The sequence below is a fragment of the Eptatretus burgeri genome, chromosome 13 (assembly GCF_056783735.1).
Source record: "Eptatretus burgeri isolate ZD-2024b chromosome 13, Ebu_testis_v1, whole genome shotgun sequence".
Taxonomy (NCBI): Eukaryota; Metazoa; Chordata; class Myxini; order Myxiniformes; family Myxinidae; genus Eptatretus; species Eptatretus burgeri.
The window spans coordinates 69,716,829-69,741,226 of record NC_140973.1 but is presented as its reverse complement, the minus strand read 5'-3'; the positions used below and the strand labels follow the sequence as shown (position 1 = coordinate 69,741,226).

Genomic DNA, 24,398 nt, shown 5'->3' with positions numbered 1-24,398 from the left:
TCTCTCTTGCCCCTCTCTCTTGCCCCTCTCTCTTGCCCCTCTCTCTCGTCCCCTCCTCTCCCCCTCCTCTCTCCTCCTTTCTTGAATTGTGACACCCCCTCTCTCTCACCCCCCTCTCTCCTCCCTCTCTTCCCGCCTCCTCTCTCCCCCTCTCTCTGTAAATGTATTCACAAATCTATTCACAAAAACAAATAAAGAAATAAATAAGCATTAATTGTGACGTCATTCGTGATGTCATAGCACCGTGTCTTGTCATTGGTGGACAGATAAATGGCCGTAACTTTGGAACTGCTTATCCGATTAATATCAAACTTCGAAGAGGCACATCCACGGGTTCCCAGCAATATTCCTGGCAAGTTTCAACCAGATCGGACTGGTGGTCGTCGAGAAACAGCGGTCGCAGACAAACAGACAGACACACACACAGAGATTGCTGGAATTATAGATAGATGAAATTACTAATGGAGTTATTTCTAACTGTAGTTTGATTGTATTGATTACATTGAAGAAGTCACAGGCAGCAACTGGTTGTTGTGCATCGTGTTCCTCAATCATCTTGTGTCCAGTCTGACTCGTCATCCGATGAGACGGTCATGTTCTCCTCTTCGATACTTTCATCACCATTGAGCTCATCTTCCTCTGGAACCAGGGTGTCTGGCATCTGTGGCCCTTCATGCCAAATTGGCTGATAATATCCATTGTCAAAGTCCCAACCATTTGATTCTGTAAGGTGCTGTTGGATTTCGGCGACATCAGCATTCAGCCACATGTGAGCAACAAATGATGCACGTTTCATATGCATAATGAGCTCTGCCTCACATTGTTGGAATGGCACTTGCGTTTCTGCCCTTAAGTTTCTCCAAAGGGTTCTTTGCTGTCGACTTTGGTCCATAGCCCTTTTCAAACACCTTGTACCGATAACCATTGAGTGTCACCTTGCTGGTGTCCTTTGCCCCATACATGATTGTGGTGAAAGTTTGCAGGGTCTTTCGAGTTTTTTGACTCAGTTATGTTTCAGTCGCCAGGCTTCGGAATGCTTTCTGTGCCTCTTTATTCTTTTCCAGCTTAGCAAATGGTTTGACTTTGCCTTTGCGAACAAATGCCGCAGTGTCGTCACTGCCTGTGAACGCGTGGAATCCCGGCAATGCTGCACATATCTGAGGTCCAAGTAACTCATAGATGGCGGGAATGCTGATATATCTACGGTTATTCTTGGCTCCAGTACCAACATCCATCCACAAGGGTGACTGAAACTTGCTACAGTGATACAACATGACGATTGCTCTGTCTGTATCTGACGCACGAATGACTATGTCCCCTTGTTTCACAGTCCTGTCCACAGATTTTGCATGGAGACATATCTTCGTATCTGCCTCTTCGTGGTTGTTTCTAAGGTATTCAACGGAACCACGTCTGAGAACTCCATCGACGACTTCGTAGTGATAGCATTCTCTGGGAATGTCAAGATAGAGCTCACGGATGGCTTCCGATCTGTTTGTATTCCTGGTCTTGCCATTCTCTCGCTCGGAACTCACAAGCTGTCTCTTAAATGACTGATTTCAGGGCATTGCTTCGATCTTTCGGTCGTTTTTGTTTTGGCCCAGTTATCAAAAACTCGCGGTCATCTGCTCTTCTCCTTCCCCGTTCCATGTCTTTCAAAGATGGCTGTGAGTAATCATCGAAGACTACATGAAGTTCCACACTCGACAGCGCCATTGTTTGAATCGGTATGCTTCTTGCGAGACCCCCATAGGTGGCTGGCTCATTTGGTGGTCGGGAATGGAGAAGAAATGGGCCATCGATAATGCAAGCACGTTTGAATGCAGGACTGCATTCGGCATCATTCACCTTTGACTCCAGTAATTTGAAGAGAGCACTGTTTTCTGTTTTTGCCATAGTTCCATCTGTACTGCACATTGACAAAGGGATTGGTGTGAGTGGGTATTCAAAAATGAACGGCAAGTCCAGATTCCTTTTGGTGGCAAGTACCACAAGGCGGCCCATCACATCTCTAGTACCCTTCAGCTCCGATATTTTCTTGTTTTCTGTTCTTCGGTTCTTTGCACATCCATCTGAAAAGGTCTTCAATTTTGCCTTTGTTATCTTCTCTTCAAACCTGTTGGGATCAGCAACGCAGGAATCCAGGAAATCTTGATGGCGTGCCTGTCCCTCTTTTGGAATTCTGAGCAGACTTTCACGAATCTCATCACTGGTAGCCTTCCCGGTGTTAATGTTGAACAGTTTCTTCTGTGATGCTTCTGTTTCGACTTCCATCACAAAGGGATTGAGAGTCTTCTATTTGTTTCATGACCTTCTTCAAGTCACGCATATCACGATCTATTCGTGCAGGACAGAGTTCTGCAGCAACATCATCATTCACAATCAAACCTGCCATCTCTTGCACAAGGCTTATGAAAGAAGCCCTGGTAGATTTTGTGACCATCCATCTCAAACGAGCAGTATAACTATTTGTGGCAGACGATATCCCTGTGAGGCGAGACGCTGCGTCAGCGTTGACCGTTTGCTCCAGAGTTAAATCGACAGGAACACGGCTGAAAGCATGGTCAGTTCTTCGGACAGTGAACGCACCTTTCTCGGCGTCCAGGTGCGATTCGTCGATATTCATCAGGTCAAGCTGGAATTTTGTCAACCATCTGCAATAGTTGACATGGTTTGTAGCGAAGAAGAGGTCTATGACTGCAGTCAGTGTGAAGATGTATAGATCTATGTCATTTGTTCTGCTCGCTCTCTCCAGGTTGTGGGAAAGACCAATGTAATCGATGTACATCATCCAAAATTGAGCGGTGTAGCCATGTGTTCCAGATCTTGTTTCGTCTGTGTTCTTGGTATTGGCAGTTTTTCCAGCAACGAAGACATCTGAGGCACCTATTGACTCGAATGCAACTTCACCACTGTGTACACTGTTGATGAATTCCTCTAGTCGATCCTTTTCCTCGTAGGTCTTCATGAATGCCAAAAAGTGGAGGATCTCAAAGGCAAGGGCTAGTATTGGATGCAACCTTTTGCAGCGATTAAAATGTTTTCCTGATAGGAAGCCGTTCAGTGACCCTGGGGCTAGGACGTCAGTATCAGTTAGCATGTCAGGTCCTCCTGAATCAGAGATGATCTTCCCGACCGCTTTAAAAAAATGCCATCTCAATGTGAAACACACCTGGCATTATGAAGACGTCATCAAATTGGGGCTTTTCTGTGGCTTGAATCTGCATGGCAGGTGTTGCCACATTCAGGTCATACGTGACAATTCCAAATTTCTGCTCACACTCTTTGGCACATCTTTGGGCTGTGATGAGCATCTCTTATATGACGTCAAGACGAGTGATTGGCTGTCTCAGGTTGGGCATGTATCGGACCTCTTGTTTTGGCAGCTTGTCTTCGTAGTTTTTGGCATTATACCCGAACAACATTGGAACCTTGCCTACATCTGGAGCATGACTCATCATCCACATCAGGTCCAAGTTTCTTGCAGCACCACTGACATCAGGGAGGTTGAAGACATCTTCGTGCTTGTAACTGAAAACTGTAATTTTTGTTTTTTTACGATAGGGTTCCAGTGATTCCGCTTGTTGCTCCAGTGATCGTTTTTGACCCTTCCTGGTGCTCGGGACTATTGGCAGCAATGAGACGGACTCGCTTGGTTCAACTGGCCTTGTTTCTTCTGATTCATCAGGTCTATTCTGATACATTATTCCCATTGTAACATGTAGTGTGTCTGCACCAGATAATGTATTTGTCAACTCATCGAAGTTATCAAATGCAACACCCATTGGCTTGTCTTTGATGGTTCCATCAGGACAGGACAGTCGCCTTTCTTGAAGTTGCTCTGCTGTTTCTGTTTCCAATTCCTCGAAGCTGTTGTAATTTATGCAGTGCCCAAATCGATTTAACACCTGCACAACCTTTTTTCTACCTGTGACAGATTTCACAGCGACACCCAGTGCCACTTGCTTTGCTGGTTTGACTTTACCTCTCCTAGTAATGAAGAGGGCATCATCACAGGATGATTTAATGCGGCGCATGACATGATCGGTTCGTTTTGTGGGATTTTGTCCACAGTACAAGGTGGTGAAGAAAGTAGATAACAGAGGTGGGGGAGGGGGGGATACATCACCTCCCTGCAGGTCATCTAAAGTCGGATTTTTGGGCAAATCCCTTTTTTGAACATCAAGTCGTTGTTTCCTGAGTAGCAGAGTGGCCTTAGTCACAATTTGTTCATCATCGGAGGCATAGTCAGATGCGACACGTACTGCGTCATCAGACATTTCAGAACTGTACATTATCAATCCTAATTTCTTTCCGAGTGGAGTTTGAAATTTCAGTTTGTCACCAAATTTTCCCTTCAAATTCCGCATTAGGCTTTGAGCGTTATTTGGAGGAGTTTCTGATGATATATTGCACAAGTCCAAATACCTCGCAAACACGGACGTAAGGAGTTCGGGCCTTTTGTTTCTGAGGACAGATTGCTCAACATATGCTTGAATATCATCAACAGCTGACGGGTTGGTGGTCCTGGTCCGATGGACTTTCGGCACTCTTCCTGTCTCGATCGCGTACTCTGTTTGCCGACATCAGAAACGAACTCTTGCAAGAGTGATGATATTTCACTTCCTTGGCGACGAGGTCAATGCCACTGATTTTAGACAAGATTTTAGCATCATTTAATACCAAAGCCGCCTCCTGAATGCTTTGGCTAGCCTCGAGAGTTTCGCAAACGCCAGCAACTTCAAGCCCACCCTTTTTGCGCTTTTTTTGTGTTGCCACAAAACAACCATTGCGGTGGAAATATACCGGAAGTGGATGGCTTTTCATCTGAGGTTGCGGTTGCAGAACGAAAATGTGTTGTCGTAGAGGTACTCGCAGTGTCACCAATGTCGACAGGTGACTGGCTGGCTGAAACTGCAGTAGTTTTTATAACAGCGAACATGATATCCATCCTTTTCCCTTGGGCTTTCAGGAAGATCAAGAACGACATCTCGGGCGACTGAATTCTCGAAATTTCGTTTTTTACGCCTGTTTGATGCAGCTTTTTGTACTGTGGCCCATTGTTGTTCACCGAATGGAAACACTTCAAGGCATGGCCTCTTTCCCCGAACTCTGATGCGTATGAAGGATACAGCGTCTCTGAGGTGTCGGAACTGGGCTTGGGGGTCTCAGTCCTGGAAATGTTAGGAGACCAATCAGGGTCTTGCATATCCATTGTCACTTATCTGAAAAGGCAATATTATTTGGGAGAGAACAATATTCGGGAAGGCTTTTTTAAAGGATACATTTTGTTTTTGCAATCGGCAAACTGAAATTTCTTGTGTTACCAGGTTTAATTCGGACATGGCGTAAATTAAAGTACCGGTAAATCGATTAAATGATATCAGGCCGAGAGACAGATATTGCGGATTAAAAAATGTTTTTATAAACATGATAAAGGATGAGATGATCACATTTGACCCATTCTTACGTGGACTAGGTATAGGAGTTGACACTTAAGAATGGCCAATCCATGGACAGGGTGGTCTGATAGACATTTTGGCCTGAATTCCATCTTTGTACTCAATCATGCTAATTAACGTGGTAATTAGTGCTAATTAGGGGAGTTCTTAAGTAGGCTAAGTACAGGAGTTGACACTTAAGAATGGCGGATCTTGATTTTCACCCAAAAGATGAACAATTTAGTGCTGGTTTCATTCATGTACCTAATTATGCTAATTAAACTTGAATTTGGGGGTACTTTAAGTGGTCGCCCCCAGGAATGGTACGTGAGATGAAACTTAAGAATGCCCGTTTGAGGGTCCCATGTTGTATCCCATCATATTCCAAGCCTCAAACCTTCTGTACTCGCAATGCTAAACAAATCTCCATGGGCTCCCGGACTATTTGGTTGAAGGCTCCCTAACAATTGGAGGATTTCCCAAAAGGATGGGAATGTCTTAAAACCAAGCTTGAACTCAAACAGAAGAACAATGAGTAACATTAGGTGCCTAGGAGAAACATTCCCTTGCTCAATATTCCGGTGACTAGAAGCTCCCTCCTGACGAGCGATCTGAACTCGCACATGACGACTGGAGACCTTTTATTGCAACCATTTTGGAAGGAAAAAAATGTCAATTTGTGGTCTTGCTCATGACCTGAGCCCCAGCACAATCTGCATTCGAAAGCTCGAGCACACATCTATATCGATATCAGCAGGTGGTGGACAAATAAATGGAAACGCCAATGTGAAGTCACTTAACAGGGCAGTGGGCCACCACTTGCGGCCAGTACGGCCTGTATTCGCCATGGCATAGAGTCCACCAGCGTCTGAAGTTCTGTTGGAGGGATGCGGAACCATTCTTCTATCAGAAAGTCAATAAACACACACACCTGCTGTTTGATGGAGGTGGGAAACACCGTCTCAGCCGTCATTCCGGACTATCCCAGAAATGCTCGATTGGGTTCAGATCTGGTGACTGACAAGGCCATGACGTATGGATAACATCAGTGTCATGCTTATAAAACTATTGGACAACCAATGTGCTCTGTGGATGGTGGCACTGCCATCCTGGAAGACACCCCTTCCGGCAGGAAAGAAATTCTGCAACATGGGGAGAAGATGATCACTCTGTATCATTAAGTAGCAATTCGCATTAACCTTGCCTTCTCAGGGAATGATTGCACCATCTTGGATTAACCATGGTAGGGTCTTAAGATCAACATATTGTTGCGGTTGAGGAAATTCACAAACCACCATTCAGGTCCTGTAGGTGAGATATCTCTGTAAGTACATGTGTAGTTAGCCCCAAACTCGTTGTTTAGAGGGAATAAATGTGATTCATTCGGGCTGCGACCCTTTGAGACAGACGTTTTTCTGTTCTATCTTTATTTTGAACCAACCATGTCTCAACCGCCATCACACTACAACCACCAACCACAATGCCACTTCACAACAACAACAACGCCAACAGCCACGATCTTTACCTTCACAACTCACTCCCGCAAACATCGCATCACCGCCATTCCAGACGTCGCCATGGCCATAAACCACCACCATAAACCCTCCACCACCTTCACCTCTCCTCCTTCTACCGCCATTCCCACACCACTTGTGAGCACCAAGCGTCAGGCTGTCCTGGCCTCGTACGGGACGCGCGCCGAGCCGCGAGTGCAAAATGCGGCCTTTCCGAGGAGAATTCGGATCAGGAATGCTACACGCCCACTTCTAATCCGTCCAATCAGGAAGCGTGGGGCGGTTTGGCCCCACCTCCAGGCGCGTCGGTGGAGAATCGAGATATGCAAATTCGAAGATCAGGGGAGACTCACGCCCCTTTTTCTCCGTCCAATGGGCGAGCGTGGCTCCACCTCCGAGCTCGTTCTGATCCAGAAATTTGCATATGGGTTCTCCTGCCGGCCTATAAAGCGCCGAGCACGGGGCGAATCTCGTTTTTTGGAAGAGAGTCAGTTTTGGAGAGCAGAGTGTGGCAGCGGCAGAGTGTGGCAGCGGCAGAGTCGGTTTGGGCAGAGTCGGCCTCAGAAGAGCGGAGAGTGTTTTGGGCAGAGTCGGGTTGGAGCGCGGAGTGGAGTCGGAAGGTGAGGGCGTACAGGTGGTTTGCTGCAGTCGACTGAGGAGAATTGGGGAAGAGTCTGAGTAGCTCGGGTCCGAGGCAAGGAAGACGGCGGTCGGCAACGAGGTCGCGGTGGAATCGCTTGTCACGGGACCCAAGCAAGCCAGCTATATTCTTTCCCCAGATCATCAACAATTCCCCCCCCCTCTTTTCCCCTGCGCTGAGATAGTGCGAAAAGGGGGCCCCGTTCCCACCCCACTCCAAGCAGTGCCAACGAAACCCGCGAAGGAGCACGGAGTCGGGGCACCGCCGCGCCGCCACATTTGCAGCTCATCACAAAAACACGGGTAGGATCCACCCGGTCTCGCGGACCTGACCGCTCTTTCAGGTCCCGCGCAAATATTGGCCCACAGGCCCCGCCTGCCCCCTTGTCTTTGAGGGTGGCCCTTTTCTTTTGCTTTTGAGTAAATGTGTTGTTGGTGCCGTCTGTAAGGTAAAACTGTGTAAGTGTTGCCGTGTGCTCGCGTAGTCGGTAGTAGATCTGCATTGTTGTGTTTCTTTTGTTGCAATTGCTGTAGGTGCATTCTGTTTAATTGTATATGTGTGCTCTCCGTGTGCCGTGGAATAAATGTGCATCATGTTGAACTGTTTTCCCGTTTCGCTTCGTCTTTTCTTTAATTGAATCTCCATCTTGCTTCATGTAAAGGGTTGGTAGTGGGCTTAATACGCCCGATAATTAATCGGAACCGTCGAGGCCGACGATAACACCGCTTGATTATCCCGATAGTACGGAGCGGGTCGCTTAAGTGGCCCGTGTCCGGAGTCGACCTGCGGCGAGGTGCGATTGCCCGGTCTACCCTCCGTGTGGGTACTTAGGTAGGTCGAATTTGGCGAACAACCCAATCCCACGCGGGGGGCTGATTGGCACGATCGTGGTGAGGCCGAAAGGCCCACCCGTGACTAGCTCCCGGTGTTAGTCCGAGAGGATCACGACAGAATTGTCCGTCCGGTGGGTGACATGCCGCGATTTGAGTTACGTGGCCGTTCGCATGATGGCGGGCGCGAATTCGCAACAATATCTAGACAACCAAAATTTGCCATCATCTGTAATGCTCAAATTGTAGAGGTGGACCATCATGACCCTCTCATGGTCAGAGAGGGCCTCGACCACACAATCAGCCAGAGACCTTGCTGACTGAGTGACAGTCCACCACACCCACAACTCAGCAAGCCTTCCAGCGGACTGGAAGGTCACATAAAACCCATGGGCCAAGGAAATTCGGGAGAAAAACAAAATCCTGTCTTGAACCTCAGCATGCCCAACAATACGTCTGACTAAACACCTCACTTGATGGAACAGCTCTCTCCTTTGCAAACACGAACCAGATGTAATTATGACGCCTGCTTGCCATGCCAGGCCCTGGGGAGGACAGGGCCAACACGAGGAAAGGGTGAGGGGCGGGGAGTAAGCGTGAGGTTCCCTTCCTGCCTGGTGGGCGAGACCCGCCAGACAGGAAGAAGGCAAGTGAAAAGCAAAAAGGGAAAGACCAACAAAAACACAGGTCTAACAAGATAAAAAGTAAAAAGTGAAACTATAAGGACACTCTTCGACGTCGCGATGTTGCGACATTTGCCTCCACCCACATTATTACATCATTATCATACTTGTACCAAGTTTGATTTAAATCTCTGAACTCAGATTCAAAATATTAAATAATTATGGCTGCCAAACCATGAGTCCGATCAGGTTGAAATTTAAAAAGCATATTCCCCATGACTCCCAGATCATGATTGTGAAGTTTCACATCGATTGGTAAAGCAGTTAAAGAGAGATTAAAAAAAAGATTTTATATTCAGACCAATATGTCTGCCAGATCATGCGACCCATTAATTATTCGTGAATGCCCTGGTATCCGCAAGAGTTGGGGAACATGTGGGTGAAGTTTCCCCTCGATCTGTCAAGCCGTTCTGGAGAAGAAGATTTTAAAATGTTTATGTTCAAAAAATTATAGCTGCCAAACCATGTGACCGATGACATTATAGGTGGAGAACTTTTGTTCCTCATGGATAGGTGATCATACCTGAAAAGTTTCGCTTCAATCTGTTCAGTCATTTCGGAAAAGAAGATTTTTGAAGGTTTTTATGTAAAGCTGTTAAACATCAATTTTTTTCCCCTCAACCCCCCCATACAATGTAGTCCTTGATGACCCTCAAAATTTTTCTTACTAATCAGATAAAGCATTTAACGTGTGCAATTATGACATCATCCCTCAACTCAGATTCAAAAGAGTAAATTATTCTGGCTGCCAGACCATGCATCCAATCAGGTTGAAATTTAACACAATATTCCCCATGACTACTAAATCATAATGGTGACGTTTATGTCGATTGATGAAGCGGTTCAAGAGAAAGAATTTGTCTAAGATTTCTGTTCAATCCAATATGTCTGCTAGACCATGTGACTTACTAATTATTTCGTGAACACCCTGGTATCCCAAAGGCTTGGAGAACACGTGGGTGAAGGTTCCCCTCCATCCGTCAAGCCGTTCTGGAGAAGAAATTTTTTTAAGGTTTAAGGGTAAATCCAATATGGCTGCCAAACTATGTGACTGATGACATCATCGTTGGAGAACTTTTTGTTCCTCATGGATAGGTGATCATATCTGTGAAGTTTTACCTCGATCTGTTCAGCCGTTTCGGAGAAGAATATTTGTGAAGGTTTATGTTAAAAAGAATATGGCTGCTGAACCATATGACTGATGACATCATCTATTATTTTCCCCAATTGCAATTTAGCCCGAGATGACCCTCAAAAATTTTTCACACTGATCGGATAAAGCATTTGACGTACACAATTATGACGTCAAAACAAAGCTACCTTTGACGTCATCGAAAGATTTAACACTTATTCCGCATGGGGAGTACTTTACATGTGCCAAGTTTCAATTTTTTCCATGGAGCGGTTTCGGAGATAGATGTCCAACGTTTTTTCCTTTTTAACAAAATGGCTGCTACACCACGTGACCTATGACATCAAAATTATCATTAAAATATTATACGTGAGTCGTTGCACCAATGGTGAAAATTTTGTGTCAATCGGATAAGCGATTGCAGAGAAAACTACAAGGGCACTCGGTAGAGCGCATACCTACGCCACGTAATGCCTGATCCATGAGAACATGTCGGGCCCGATACATCTTTGAAATATCATGCTATCCAGTACGACATCATTTTTGGCTCTATCTCTCAATAGTGAAGAATCACTTTAAAAATTAAACAATTCTCAGATCCGGATGAGGATCCGGATCTTCACCAAAATCAAATCAGTTCGTCCTTGTCACAAACCCAACCTGTGCACAAAATTTCATCCGGATCCATCCTCAACTTTTTGAGATATCCTGCTCACAGACTAACAAACAAACAGACAGACAAACAAACAAGCAACCAAACAGACAGAAATAGGTGAAAACATAACCTCCTTCATCTTCGGTGGCGGAGGTAATTCGGATGGATGGACGTACGTACGTACATACATATGTACGGACGGACGGACAACCCAAAAACATAATTCCACCGGTGACTTCGTCAGTGGAGGCAGAACAAATAGACGAGATGAGGGAAATAAAAGTGTGCAGGACAAACACAACAAGTCCAATACAAGCTGCTAGAAAAGTGAAAAACTCATTGCTGAGGTTGGTTTATTTTTTTATTTTTTTTTATTTTTTTTTTCTCCTCGCATCCATGCCAGCCATAATTATCGGCAACCAAGTCTGTGCAGTATTTTTTATACATGACCTAAAGCATGCTGGGAAGTTATTTGCTTAATTACCACGTGGGCCACACCTGTGTGGAAGCCGTTGCTTGGTGTCCCTCATTTACCCAGGTGTTTCCATTTTTTTGTCCAGTACATATATATCTATATCTATATCTATGTGTATATATCGATCTATATCTATATCTATATCTATATCTATATCAATATATATATATATATATATATCTATATCTATATCTATATCTATATCTATATCAATATATATATATATATATATATATATATATATATATATATATATATTGTTACGGATTCAGCGGTGGTGGGGAATTCGAATGGCACCCAAGTCGGCTCCAATCCACAGCCAGTTTGGGTTTTCGCTCCCGACTCTCGACAGCCAAATGTTACATATTCGGCGTCACTTAACCACCGCCGTCTCCGGGGTTATAACGTCAGCTGGTTTGGCACAGGCCTCGGGTCATGCGCCTGGAATCGCGATACCAACGTACACCTGGACCTTACCAGTTGGGGAAATAGACCCCGGTTACAGACTGGTTTTGTCAGAGACCGAGCGAATTCTGCCAGTTTGTAACCATTTTGGTTTTTATATCCAAATCGAGCGGATCGTTCCTCGGCGCGGCACGAATTAATTCAAAGCGGCAACTTCATACGAATCAGCCAGATTTATTGGGGACACATCGAGGAACACAACACAAGCAAAGCCTTCACGACAATATGATAATTAATCTATAACCCTTTCTTAACTAAGGAGCTGGGGATTACGGGTTTCGAAGGGGACCCTCACGAGATAAACCTTTGACAACATGCAGACAAGACATGGACAGCATGCAGACAAGACACAGAGTACTTGGTGATGCTTCATGGACAAGAGTAAAAGTGTCAAAAGCACGAATGTGTCTCGTGACAAGCAGATGTCCACGGATTCGAGCACCCAAGCTCAAACACGCCACGTGGCAAAATGGCGGCGTCGTCCATTTGTCGCAGCCCTCACACACGCAGCCTCGACGTGTTCAGCCCCCGTAAGGTCGACGGTACCAGAGTGGAAGGTCCACGTGTGCTCTAGCTGGCCCTTCACAAGGTCCAGCATACAAATCCAGGCCTGGCCTGTTCACCAGACAAGGCCAAATCGAGGTGTTGGGCTCCGCAGGCTGGGTCCCTGGCCGAGGAGGCACCGCCAGCCAAAACCACTGCTCCACAAAGTCGATCGCCCGACTCAACATGCAGGTGGCCTCTCCCACTGCCAAAATGGCAGACTCGACGTGCAGGCAGTTTCTCTTACTGCGAAAATGGCAGACTCGGCACGCTCAGTTTCCCTCTCGCCTCTCGGCCGACTGCAGTTTCACTTCCTTCTCCAGGCCACTCCCTCTCAGAGCGCTGGGCGGGGACTATTGTCCGGAGAGAGTAAGGAAGAAGAAGAACCTCTTGGTACACCACCACTGCACGAACAAATAACAGCCTGTGAAACCTCCCGACACACACGTAACGTCCAATTACCGAACAACCTGGCTAAACATGCATTTAATGGGGGATCTGGGCTAATGCTATCTCTACTAACACACTAAGGGCATTTCCGCAACAATATATATATATATATATATATATATATATATATATATATATATATATATATATATATATATATATATATATATATATATATATATATATATATATATATATATATACAGTGGGGAGAACAAGTATTTGATACACTGCCGATTTTGCAGGTTTTCCCACTTACAAAGCACGTTGAGGTCTGTAATTTTTATCATAGTACACTTGAACTGTGAAAGATGGAATCAAAAACAAAAATCCTGAAAATCGCATTGTATGATTTTTAAATAATTAATTTGCATTTTATTGCATGAAATAAGTATTTGATGCATCAGAAAAACAGTACTTAATATTTGATAAGAAACCTTTGTTTGCAATTACAGAGATCAGACGTTTCCTGGAGTTCTTAACCAGGTTTGCACAGACTGCAGCAGGGATTTTGGCCCACTCCTCCATACAGATCTTCTCCAGATCCTTCAGGTTTCAGGGCTGTCGCTGGGCAACACAGACTTTCAGCTCCCTCCAAAGATTTTCTATTGGGTTCAGATCTGGAGACTGGCTCGGCCACTCCAGGACCTTGAGATGCTTCTTACGGAGCCACTCCTTAGTTGCCCTGGCTGTGTGTTTTGGGTCGTTGTCATGCTGGAAGACCCAGCCACGCCCTATGTTCAATGCTCTTGTTGAGGGAAGGAGGTTGTTGGCCAAAATCTCGTGATACATGGCCCCATCCATCCTCCCCTCAATACGGTGCAGTCGTCCTGTCCCCTTTGCAGAAAAGCATCCCCAAAGAATGATGTTTCCACCTCCATGCTTCACGGTTGGGATGGTGTTCTTGGGGTTGTACTCATCCTTCTTCTTCCTCCAAACACGGCGAGTGGAGTTGAAACCAAAAAGCTCTATTTTGGTCTCATCAGACCACATGACCTTCTCCCATTCCTCCTCTGGATCATCCAGATGGTCATTGGCAAACTTCAGACGGGCCTGGACATGCGCTGGCTTGAGCAGAGGGACCTTGCGTGCGCTGCAGGATTTTAATCCATGACGGCGTAGTGTGTTACTTATGGTTTTCTTTGATACCGTGGTCCCAGCTCTCTTCAGGTCATTGACCAGGTCCTGCCGTGTAGTTCTGGGCTGATCCCTCACCTTTCTCATGATCATTGAGGCTCCACGAGGTGAGATCTTGCATGGAGCCCCAGACCGAGGGAGATTGACTGTGATCTTGAACTTCTTCCATTTTCTAATAATTGCGCCAACAGTTGTTGCCTTCTCACCAAGCTGCTTGTCTATTGTCCTGTAGCCCATCCCAGCTTTGTGCAAGTCTACAATTTTGTCCCTGATGTCCTTCGACAGCTCTCTGGTCTTGCCCATTGTGGAGAGGTTGGAGTCTGATTGATTGAGTGTGGACAGCTGTCTTTTATGCAGATAATGAGTTCAAACAGGTGCAGTTAATACAGGTAATGAGTGGAGAATGGGAGGGCTTCTTAAAGACAAAACTAACAGGTCTGTGAGAGCCGGAATTCTTACTGGTTGGAAGGTGATCAAATACTTATTTCATGCAATAAAATGCAAATTAATTATTTAAAAATCCTACAATGTGATTTTCAGGATTTTTGTTTTAGATTCCGTCTTTCACAGTTGAAGTGTACCTATGATAAAAATTACAGACCTCTACGTGCTTTGTAAGTGGGAAAACCTGCAAAATCGGCAGTGTATCAAATACTTGTTCTCCCCACTGTACATATATATATATATATATATATATATATATATATATATATATATATATATATATATATATATATGTATATTGATATCTAGATCTATATCTCTGTGTATATCAAAATCTATGTGTATATCGATATCTATATCTATATCTATATCTATGTGTATATCTGTGTGTATATTGTTACACATTTGCGCCCACCGGCGTGCGATTGACCGCGTTTCCCTAATATCAGCCGCGTTGCCCACCGTACGGACAATTCAGTCGTGACCTTCCGGAACAACGCCGGAACCCTGTCACGGGTGGGTCTTCAACCCCACCACGGCCTAGTCAATTTTCTACCCGCACAAAATAGGGTCAATCGCCGAATATCAATATACCTAAGTACCTGCGCGGGTAGCCTACCGGGACACCGTACCTATGTGTATATCGTACCTATGTGCAGGTCGGCTTGGACACGAACCGCTCAAGTGGTCCGTTCCGTTCTGCAGTGATAACCTAGCGGGTATTATCGCCAGACCTCACCGGATCCGATTCTAATTAATGGGTATTTAACAACCCAACTATTATTCCGCAATGCAAGATGGCATTTCAATGGGGAGAAAGGAGGACACAACGAACGGGGTACATTTAACCAAGCACGTTTATTTCGATACACAGCACACATGCACATACACAGCCATGCAATGAAAAACACTTATACAGTAAAACAATCATGCACGGGACGGGGACAAAGACATGAGCAAGGCGAAGCACTACAACCCACCAATCACCAATCAGATAAACAATTATCTAGTCACTTAACAGTTTTTACTTACAGGACATGGCGCCACCAACATTCATTCAAAATAAAAGAAAAGGCTACCCCCAAAGACAAGGGCGCCAGACAGGGTCCGTAGACCTTTATGGCATGGAGTCTGGATGACCGAACGGTCCCCACGAGACCGTTGCAGGTGACCTGCACCCTTGTAGTGCGATGGGGGATGAGTCGCGACGTCTGTCCCCCACGGCAGCTAGGACAGCCGCGGCTGAGCTCGGCCTTCCATGGGGCTGGCGAGCTCTCTCCGGCGCTCTCCACACGGATGTGCAGGCATGCGCGTCAGAGCTGGCAAAGCGGCGCCTCCCGTCCGCGTCCCCCGTGCCACGCCCGGACTCCCCACCGACTGCGAGCTCTGACGACTCGACCCGAACCACCGAACCCAAGACTCTCCGAAGACCAAGACGAAACCACCAATGCACACGACACACACACACAGACGAAAACCACCACGAAGACCCAGACCTGGCGTCCTGTGCGCCCTTATATTCCTCAGTTCCAACGCCTCGCTCCTCCCTGTTTATCGCTCCGCCCCCCCCCCCCTTCCAGCTCCTGCAGGAAGCTTCGAGAAAGGGGGCGTTCCTTATTTCCACCGCCTCACTTCCACGAACCGACCAATGACGAACGATCTCCCCGATCGGCGCGCAGGAAAAACAGGCGGGAAAATCCGTGCGCCACCGATAGATGGTTGTGGTTTGGTTTGTGGTGAAGGGGATCGGCAGTTGGCGTAGCGGGGAAGGTGGTTCGGTGAGGTTGGTGGTTGAGGTGATCGTGGTTGTTGTGATGGTAGCGTTGTGAAGGTGGTTGTGGTGGTTGAAACGTGGTTGGTCCAAAATAACGATAGTAAAGAAAAACGGCTATCTCAAAGGATCATAGCCCTGTGACACGAATAATGTACATTAAACAACGGTGGGGAAATCTAACTGAACACGGACTTATCGGCATAACTCACTAAGGACCAATATGGTGTTCTGCGAATTTCCACAGCCGTAACAATATCTATATCTATATCTATATCTGTGTGTATATCTATATATTGGCATATATCGATATCTATATGGATATGAAAAAATATCCCTGTGTCGTAAGAGGCGACCAGGGTTGCGTCAGGAAGGGCATCCGGCGTAAAACATGTGCCAAATCACTATGCGGATCATAATCATGATCCGCTGTGGCGACCCCTAATGGGAGCAGCCGAAAGAAGAAGAAGATATGGATATGTAAAAAAAATATATATATGTATCTATATCTATATCTATGTGTATATGTATATCGATATTCCACACGTGATAAAGCTGAATGTCTAAACTCGGTGTTTGCAGCTAAATCTTGTGTCCCAAACCCATCACTATCTCTACCCACTTTACCCAGTCGCACCCAACTGTCCCTGGACTCTGTATCCTTTTCTCCTGACAAGGTGGAGAGCTTGCTTTCAAACCTCGAGTCAGATTCTGCAACCGGTCCAGACGGCATCAGCCCACGTGTCCTCAAAGCCTGCTCTTCTGCTCTTGCTCACCCTCTCTCTGTTCTATTCACCCTCTCATTTTCCCAAGGTCATCTGCCATCTGCTTGGAAATCTGCTAACATCACTGCCCTGCATAAAAAAGGTGCAAAAACAGATCCCTGTAACTACAGACCAATCAGCCTTCTCCCAATCATCAGCAAGGTTATGGAATCCATCATTGCTTCAGACATGAAATCCTTCCTCTTCTCCAATGGCTTGATTTCCAATCATCAATTTGGTTTCAGACCAGGTCACTCTACCCTGGATATGCTGCTACTGCTCTCCCATCAATGGATGGAGGTCCTCAATGCCAGACAGGAAATCCGAGCCGTATCCCTGGACATATCACGTGCTTTTGACACAGTCTGGCACCCTGCCCTACTCACCAAACTCTCTTCCCATGGTATTCAAGGCCATCTCCACTCATGGCTCGCAGACTTCCTCTCCTGTCGCAGTCAACGTGTGGCCCTAAATGGAGTTCTTTCATCCCCTCTTCCTGTGCAGGCTGGAGTTCCTCAAGGTAGCGTTCTGGGCCCTGTTCTTTTTCTGGTTTTCATCAATGATCTCTCGGACTCTCTGGAAAATCCTCTATTTCTCTTTGCCGATGACTCCACCCTCTGCCGTACCATCTGTCATCCCTCAGACCGGCAAGCAGCAGCTTCTTCGCTCACTGCAGATCTGGATAAAATCACAAACTGGTCCAACACGTGGAACATGTCTTTCAATCCACACAAATCTCACACTCTCACTATGTCTCTTCGAAAGGACCGTTTACAAAACCCCCCATCCACTTTCTCAACAATCCTCTGGAAGAAGTCTTTTCTTTCAAGCTTCTGGGTCTCACTATCTGCCATGACCTTTCCTGGGAAAGTCACATTTCCAACCTTGCCTCAAAAGCCAGTCGCCGACTGGGAATCCTCCGTCGTGCAAAGTCCTTCCTCGGCCCTCTTGAGCTCCTGACTACTTACAAAGCTTTTGTCCGTAGCCTGATGGAGTACTGCTCTCCCCTCTGGGCCGGTGCTCCTGCCTCCCACCTTTCTCGACTTCACGCTGTCGAAACCAGGGCTTTTAAGATCATTGGCATCTCCCGCAATGAAGCTGAGTCTTTGGGCCTCTCACTCAATCACCGCAGGTTGGTCGGTGGTCTTTCTGTCTTCTACCGACTCCTCTCCAGCCTTGCCCCCCTGCTCTCTCTGCGATTTGTCCCAACCACATTTCCACAGGGCGCTCAAGGTCCGCCAACAACCCCCTTCTGGTAAAGCTATCAAAATCACGAATCACTGCTCATCTTCACTCTTTCATTCCTCTTTTTCCCGCCTTTGGAATAAACTTCCTCACTCTATTCTTTCCCATTCTTCCCTCCAGGCTTTCAAAACAGCTGTTCACCACCACCTCTTATCTTCCCCCATCCAAATCCTCGATCTTTTCTACCCCCGATAATCCACCCAAGCCCACTTCCTTCAATTCTCCTGCTTTCCTTCCTGAAAGTCCCTGTAATGTCCATCTTCTCCTCGCCATGTTCCCCGTCCCATCCCCATCCCTCTCCCTTCCACAGTTCACCTAATGTGTCTGTTCCCCAATGTTTTGTCCCTTCCACTCCCACCCCTCTTGTCTCATGCCTCCTTGCTGTGAGTTGTGTGTTAGCTCTCATACGAGCCTCGACCAAGGTATACAAAAAAAAAAAAAAAAAAAAAAAAAAAAATCTAAATCTATATCTATGCAACTCGCATGAATGTGTCTGAATGGGGTATGTGTCATAACCACAGCACATATAATGCTGAGTGATCACTCATTTGAGAGCTCTTGGATCTGGGCAGTGCATGTGGTGATCTAAAAATATCGATATTCACGCAATTTTCACTTATGTGCATTCTTGTTGCATTCACTGGTGGTGTATTTGCTCGGAATTGTTGGTTCGCACACCCACCAGAAGTAAAAAAAAATTATATAACCACCAGTTATTCAGTTAATTCTGTCATTGTATGATTACCTTTCCATCAATTTACTTCACCGAGAAATCTTAGCAGTCTTTCCAGTTAGCGACTATAATGCTGTCAAAGGACATTCACAGCAAACTCCATACTTATTCCATACTCCATTGGGAATTCATTCCCTTGCAAATGGAACCTGGGACTCCTTAAGAATGCTTCCACTGTTTTCATGCACATGTGAGGGAAACAAAATAATGCTCTGACAATGCCTTGTGGGAACGGAAGCACGAAGTTTAACAGGGGGTGTATAATCTCATAGTCGCTGGTTCGCACACCAACTCAAAGAAAATAATAATAATATAATCACAAACTATTCAGTCAATTCCGTCCAATGAATAATAAATTTCCTTTTCGTCGATTCACTTCACCGAGAAACCTTAGCAGTCTTAGCAGTCTTAGCAGTTGGTGACGATTATGTGGACTTGTGGTTGGGAAGGGTGGTTGACAAGTTGAGGATGAAAGCAGAGTGTGTGTGTGTGTGTGTGTGTGTGTGTGTGTGTGTGTGTGTGTGTGTGTGTGTGTGTGTGTGTGTGTGTGTGTGTGTGTGTGTGTGAGGGGGAGGGGATTTGAGGGGCTTGAAGACTTGGGGTTGATGACTTGAAAAAAGAGAGAGGTTGTGGACTTGGTCACACTTTACATTCCGTGCAATCTTCATGGGTCGCTCCCATTATGCTGTTAAATGACATTCCAAGCAAACTCCCAAATTATTTCATTCTATTGTGAACGAATTCCCTTAAAACTGCTTGGTGTAACTGGGATATCTTCTCGTGACTAAATATGTGCATTGTTCACTGTAACCTGCATTTTGCACATCATCATGTTATCTGCGACAAATTGGGTCATCACCATGCGAATTCAGCACCTGAATGCAAGGTACATCATTGCTGGGGGTTTGATGATGACGTTGATGCAATACTCCCCCATAAAGGTAGAATTTGTCCATTAATTTAGAATGTTTAAGACTGTAATTTTTAATCTGGGGGAAATTTTCAGATTTCAGGGGGGAAATTATTTTTTTTTTCGGTTGAACAATTTTCAAACTATTTATTGTGTTGAATACGTCGTCCAATGGAAAAATTAGCGTAACAAAAAATTCTGCGGTTAACGACCGAAGACATCAACAGTTTTGCCATTTTTAAATGATGCTCTGCAAAAAACACATTTCCCTTAATACGAATGATTTGAATAATGATGAACTTTTGCTGATTTTAGGAATGCTAATGTTAAAATAACTAGTACAGGCCCGTAGGGGCGGGCCCGTAGGTCCGTGTTCGGAGGTGAGTGCCAGTATGTGCAGCCCTCTCTCTCGCCCCCTCTCTCGCCCCCCTCTCTCACCCCCCTCTCTCGCCCCCCTCTCTCGCCCCCTCTCTCGCCCCCTCTCTCGCCCCCACTCTCGCCCCCTCTCTCGCCCCCACTCTCTCCCCCTCTCTCGTCCCCCTCTCTCTCCCCTCCTCTCTCGCCCCCCTCTCCCCCTTTGTCTCGCCCTTCCTCTCTCCCCCTCCTCTCTCGCCCCTCTCTCTCTCTCACTCCCATTCTCATCCCCCCTCTCCCGTCCCCCTCTTATCTCTCTTGCAGATATTGGTCGACAGATAAATGGCCATAACTTGGGAACCACTTGTCCGATTAATATAAAACCTTGAAAAGGCACATCAGCGGGTCCCCAGCAATATTCCTGGCAAGTTTCAATCAGATCGGACCGTCAATCGTGCAAATAAAATAAAAAATAATAAATAAATAAATAAACATTAATTGTGACGTCATTCGTGATGTCATAGCACCGTGTCTTGTCATTGGTCGACAGATAAATGGCCGTAACTTGGGTACCGCTTGTCCGATTGATATCAAACCTTGAAAAGGCACATCAGCGGGTTCGCGGCAATATTCCTGGCAAGTTTCAATCCGATCGGACTGGTGGTGATCGTCCGGTTATTAATAATTTGGGTAAAAATTGACATGATAAGGTGAGAAGGTGGAACGACACCTTCAGCTGCCATATATACACCTTTTCAACACTGAAAAAGCAGTAAAATGGCCGTAACTTGGGAACCGCTTGTCCGATTGATATCAAACCTCGAAAAGGCACATCTGCGGGGCCCCGGCAATATTCTTGGCAAGTTTCAATCAGATCGGACCGGTGGTTGTTGAGAAACGGCGGTCGCAGACACACACACACACACACACACACACACACACACACACACACACACACACACACACACACACACACACACACACACACACACACACACACACACACACACACACACACACACACACACATTGCTGGAATTATAGATAGATATAAGACTGTTCATGTTATGGAATGATTTGAATAATGATGAACTTTTGCTGATTTTAGGAATGCTAATGTTAAAATAATATAAGACTGTTCATGTTATGGAATAAATTGTGTATCAATATTTTAATGAAAATATTTATTGGAATAATTTAAAAAATAAATTTGAGTTTTGTTTTTTAAAAAAATTAGTGTTGATAATGTGGTGGTGGGGGGGGGATGTCATTATTCGGCAATTTCAGAGGGGGAAACAATACTATAAATGTTAAGACACCCTAGTTTAAGACAAGGATATATAATTTTGTCATTGTACAACACACAACAATGGTCCTATCCTTTCATGTGTGCCAAGAAGTCAATTTGTGAACGAAGGAGGAGGAATATTTTCTGTCCACATGGCGTACGAGTACTTGTGACTGTCTCTATGGCCATGGGACCAACGTTCAAGGTATACTTTGTGAAGGACACAGCGCGATATTTTCTGTCCACTGAACGTTGATTGCTCTGATGATGCAGTGCCCCCTGCTGGTACAATTGGTGGGCAGAACAATCGTGTATGCATACGGTGTTTGTAAAGGTGAATATTTAGAATGTTCTTTACAACTACAACGTTGAGTGTTTGCTGTGAAACGCACTACATAAACCTACGGGAGTAAACCAACAGGAACAGCTGATTTTATTCTGAAATAATCAGAATCATGACAATTTAACACAGGTAGAAGCCAATTAACTTGGTGTGTGATTTTGAAGGTGATTGGTTATACCTGAGCTAACTTACAATTGTTATTATTAGGGGGGGGGGGCACTTATCCAATAATTAATTTTCTGAAATGTGTAGAATTTGTTTTTCACTTGGAAGTTGTGGGTTACAATGTGTAAATAAAGGTGGGAAAAGTCTGATTTAATGTAATTTAATTCCAGGCTATAAGGCAACATCAAGGTGAAAATTTGGAAAGGGGGTATAGACTTTCTTTAGGCACTGATGTATTCAGATGAAACTAATTATTATTCTTGTTGTTGTGGGGAACAAGTGACAATTAGAAAACAAACGAAATGTGATTGGGTGAGAAAAGAATGAGGCAGAGGCCTACTCTGTTGGGTGGTCGTTCGACTACCGTGATTCTCAGGTTTTCTGCATGTCTGTCTGTTTGTTTGTATGTAATGGAAAGCTCTGGAGGCCAGAGGAGTCAACCGATTTTGATGAAACTTGACTGGTAGGTTCATACCAGGATCTAGTTGTATGCTTTTGAGCACCGTTGCTATGGACGATACCGTTGCCTAGCAACGGGGCTTTGAAATTTTTGAAAAAAACCGAAAAAATATTTATATATATTTTTCAAAAATCAAAAATCGGCTTCCGCACTTTTATGTGCATTATAATAAACCTCTTTGTCAAAAATTTTCAGCCCGATCCGTCAAAAACTGTATGACTGGTATGCAATTATATAGCGACCACCCATGTTGCCTACCGGCGTGTTGCTGTAACAGTAATACCAGCATTCAAAAATATTATGACCGCAGATCGTTTGTAAATGCTACTTTGCAAAGTTATTAGCAAAATATCTCTGCAGGCTCTGGGTGATCGATTTTAAAACGTCCAATACACGCCACGTTCGGTACGAACAATATTTGCCATCACTTATTTTGGGGTCTAAAGATGGCGGAACATGTAATCACTTATTTTGGGGTCTAAAGATGGCGGAACATGTAATCACTTATTTTGGGGTCTAAAGATGGCGGAACATGTAATCACTTATTTTGGGGTCTAAAGATGGCGGAACATGTAATCACTTATTTTGGGGTCTAAAGATGGCGGAACATGTAATCACTTATTTTGGGGTCTAAAGATGGCGGAACATGTAATCACTTATTTTGGGGTCTAAAGATGGCGGAACATGTTATCACATATTTTGGGGTCCAAAGATGGCGGAACATGTAATCACTTATATTTGGGGTCTCAATATGGCGGCGCTTTGACTTCAACATTTATCCGTGAGCCAATGGAGACGAGCGTTTGACAGGTACGTTCCATTTCTCGTCTGAGTACGTAATATCGCTCCCAGAAGGATTCACCTCAAGGTTTCACATGTTAAGCGGTGTATTTGTGGTTACTATTGTTCGACCAAGCATTGTTTGCATTTATTTGACCAGAATGTTTTAATAAGCGGTGTATTTGTTCAACCAGACACGGTGGTGTAATGTCACAGAGCCCGCTTGGAGGTCGGTTGTTCAAACCTCGTCCGAGTCATGTCAAAGACTTTATAAATGGTGTGTGCTGCTTCTTTGCTTTTCGCACAAGATTTAAAAAGATAGAGGATGGATAAACAACCATAAGTTGGTAACCATTGCGCAGACTTGTTTGGGCCTCATGGGCCACAATGAATTTCCTTATATTAAAGAGAACACGGCTGTCATCATATTTTACACGACGAGGAACAGTGTACTGTATTCGAAGATTGTTTATTTATTTATTTTAGTAACTTCGTCACGTGATGAAATTATTTATGCATTTGCATGCGAATTTTAAAATTAATTAATTTTATTCAGATTAACCCAATGACCTCATCTAACATGTTCATTTGACAGACAGACCGTTTTACTCGCAAAAGCGACTTTAAAAATACCATCGATTTATATAAAACATAATGTCCGCAATTTTGATTGCAATAAATAAAAGGTAAATATTTTATTATTTTTCTCCAAATATTTGAATTTTTTGTTATTTTTTTTTTCACCAAAGAACGTAACCGTTGGCATTTGGAGGTGTGTTGATGAATTATGCATGTAAATTCTCCATTTAGCCCTTTCGTTGATCCTTTCTGTTCTTTTAGATTTTTTTAAAATACGTGGAGGGGTCCGATCTTATTTTGTATTTTAAATATAAATAATTTTTATTATTCAGATAATAAGCAGAGACCATGACCCAAAACTTCCCCAACACGCGTTCTCACCTTCGACCCTTGGTGACGTGTTGCCGAGCCCGAGGTCTTCCTTGACGGTGGATATGAATTTAAAAGCATTCTTCCGGGGAAAAACTTTTCGATACGGCATTCCGATGCTCGTAAGTTGTTTTTTTAAAACTTCTTCAATTAATTATCATCTCGAAAAACGTTCGGATCATGAACCGTGAGAACGGTCTTGAAGGGATTTGTTGGAATGCAAAACTG

At 44.8% G+C, this 24,398-nt stretch overlaps 1 protein-coding gene and 1 pseudogene across 6 annotated transcripts in view; one reads left to right on the top strand and one right to left on the bottom strand.

Annotated features, from left to right (window-relative positions):
• Positions 1-547: 547 nt before the first annotated feature.
• LOC147014719 (uncharacterized) overlaps positions 548-24,398 on the bottom strand; it is a 25,918-nt pseudogene continuing 2,067 nt past the window's right edge.
• The window catches only part of LOC147014718 (sodium/calcium exchanger 3-like), a 412,647-nt gene continuing 411,459 nt past the window's right edge, over positions 23,211-24,398 (top strand). For 4 of the 6 annotated variants that reach the window (XM_085852872.1, XM_085852865.1, XM_085852866.1 and 1 more), the window contains exon 1: positions 24,134-24,292. The gene's annotated coding sequence lies outside the window, so the exon portion shown is untranslated. Of the gene's footprint in view, positions 23,253-23,372; positions 23,500-24,133; positions 24,293-24,398 lie in introns of those variants that run through there. The other 2 variants (XM_085852870.1, XM_085852868.1) reach the window with 2 other exon arrangements.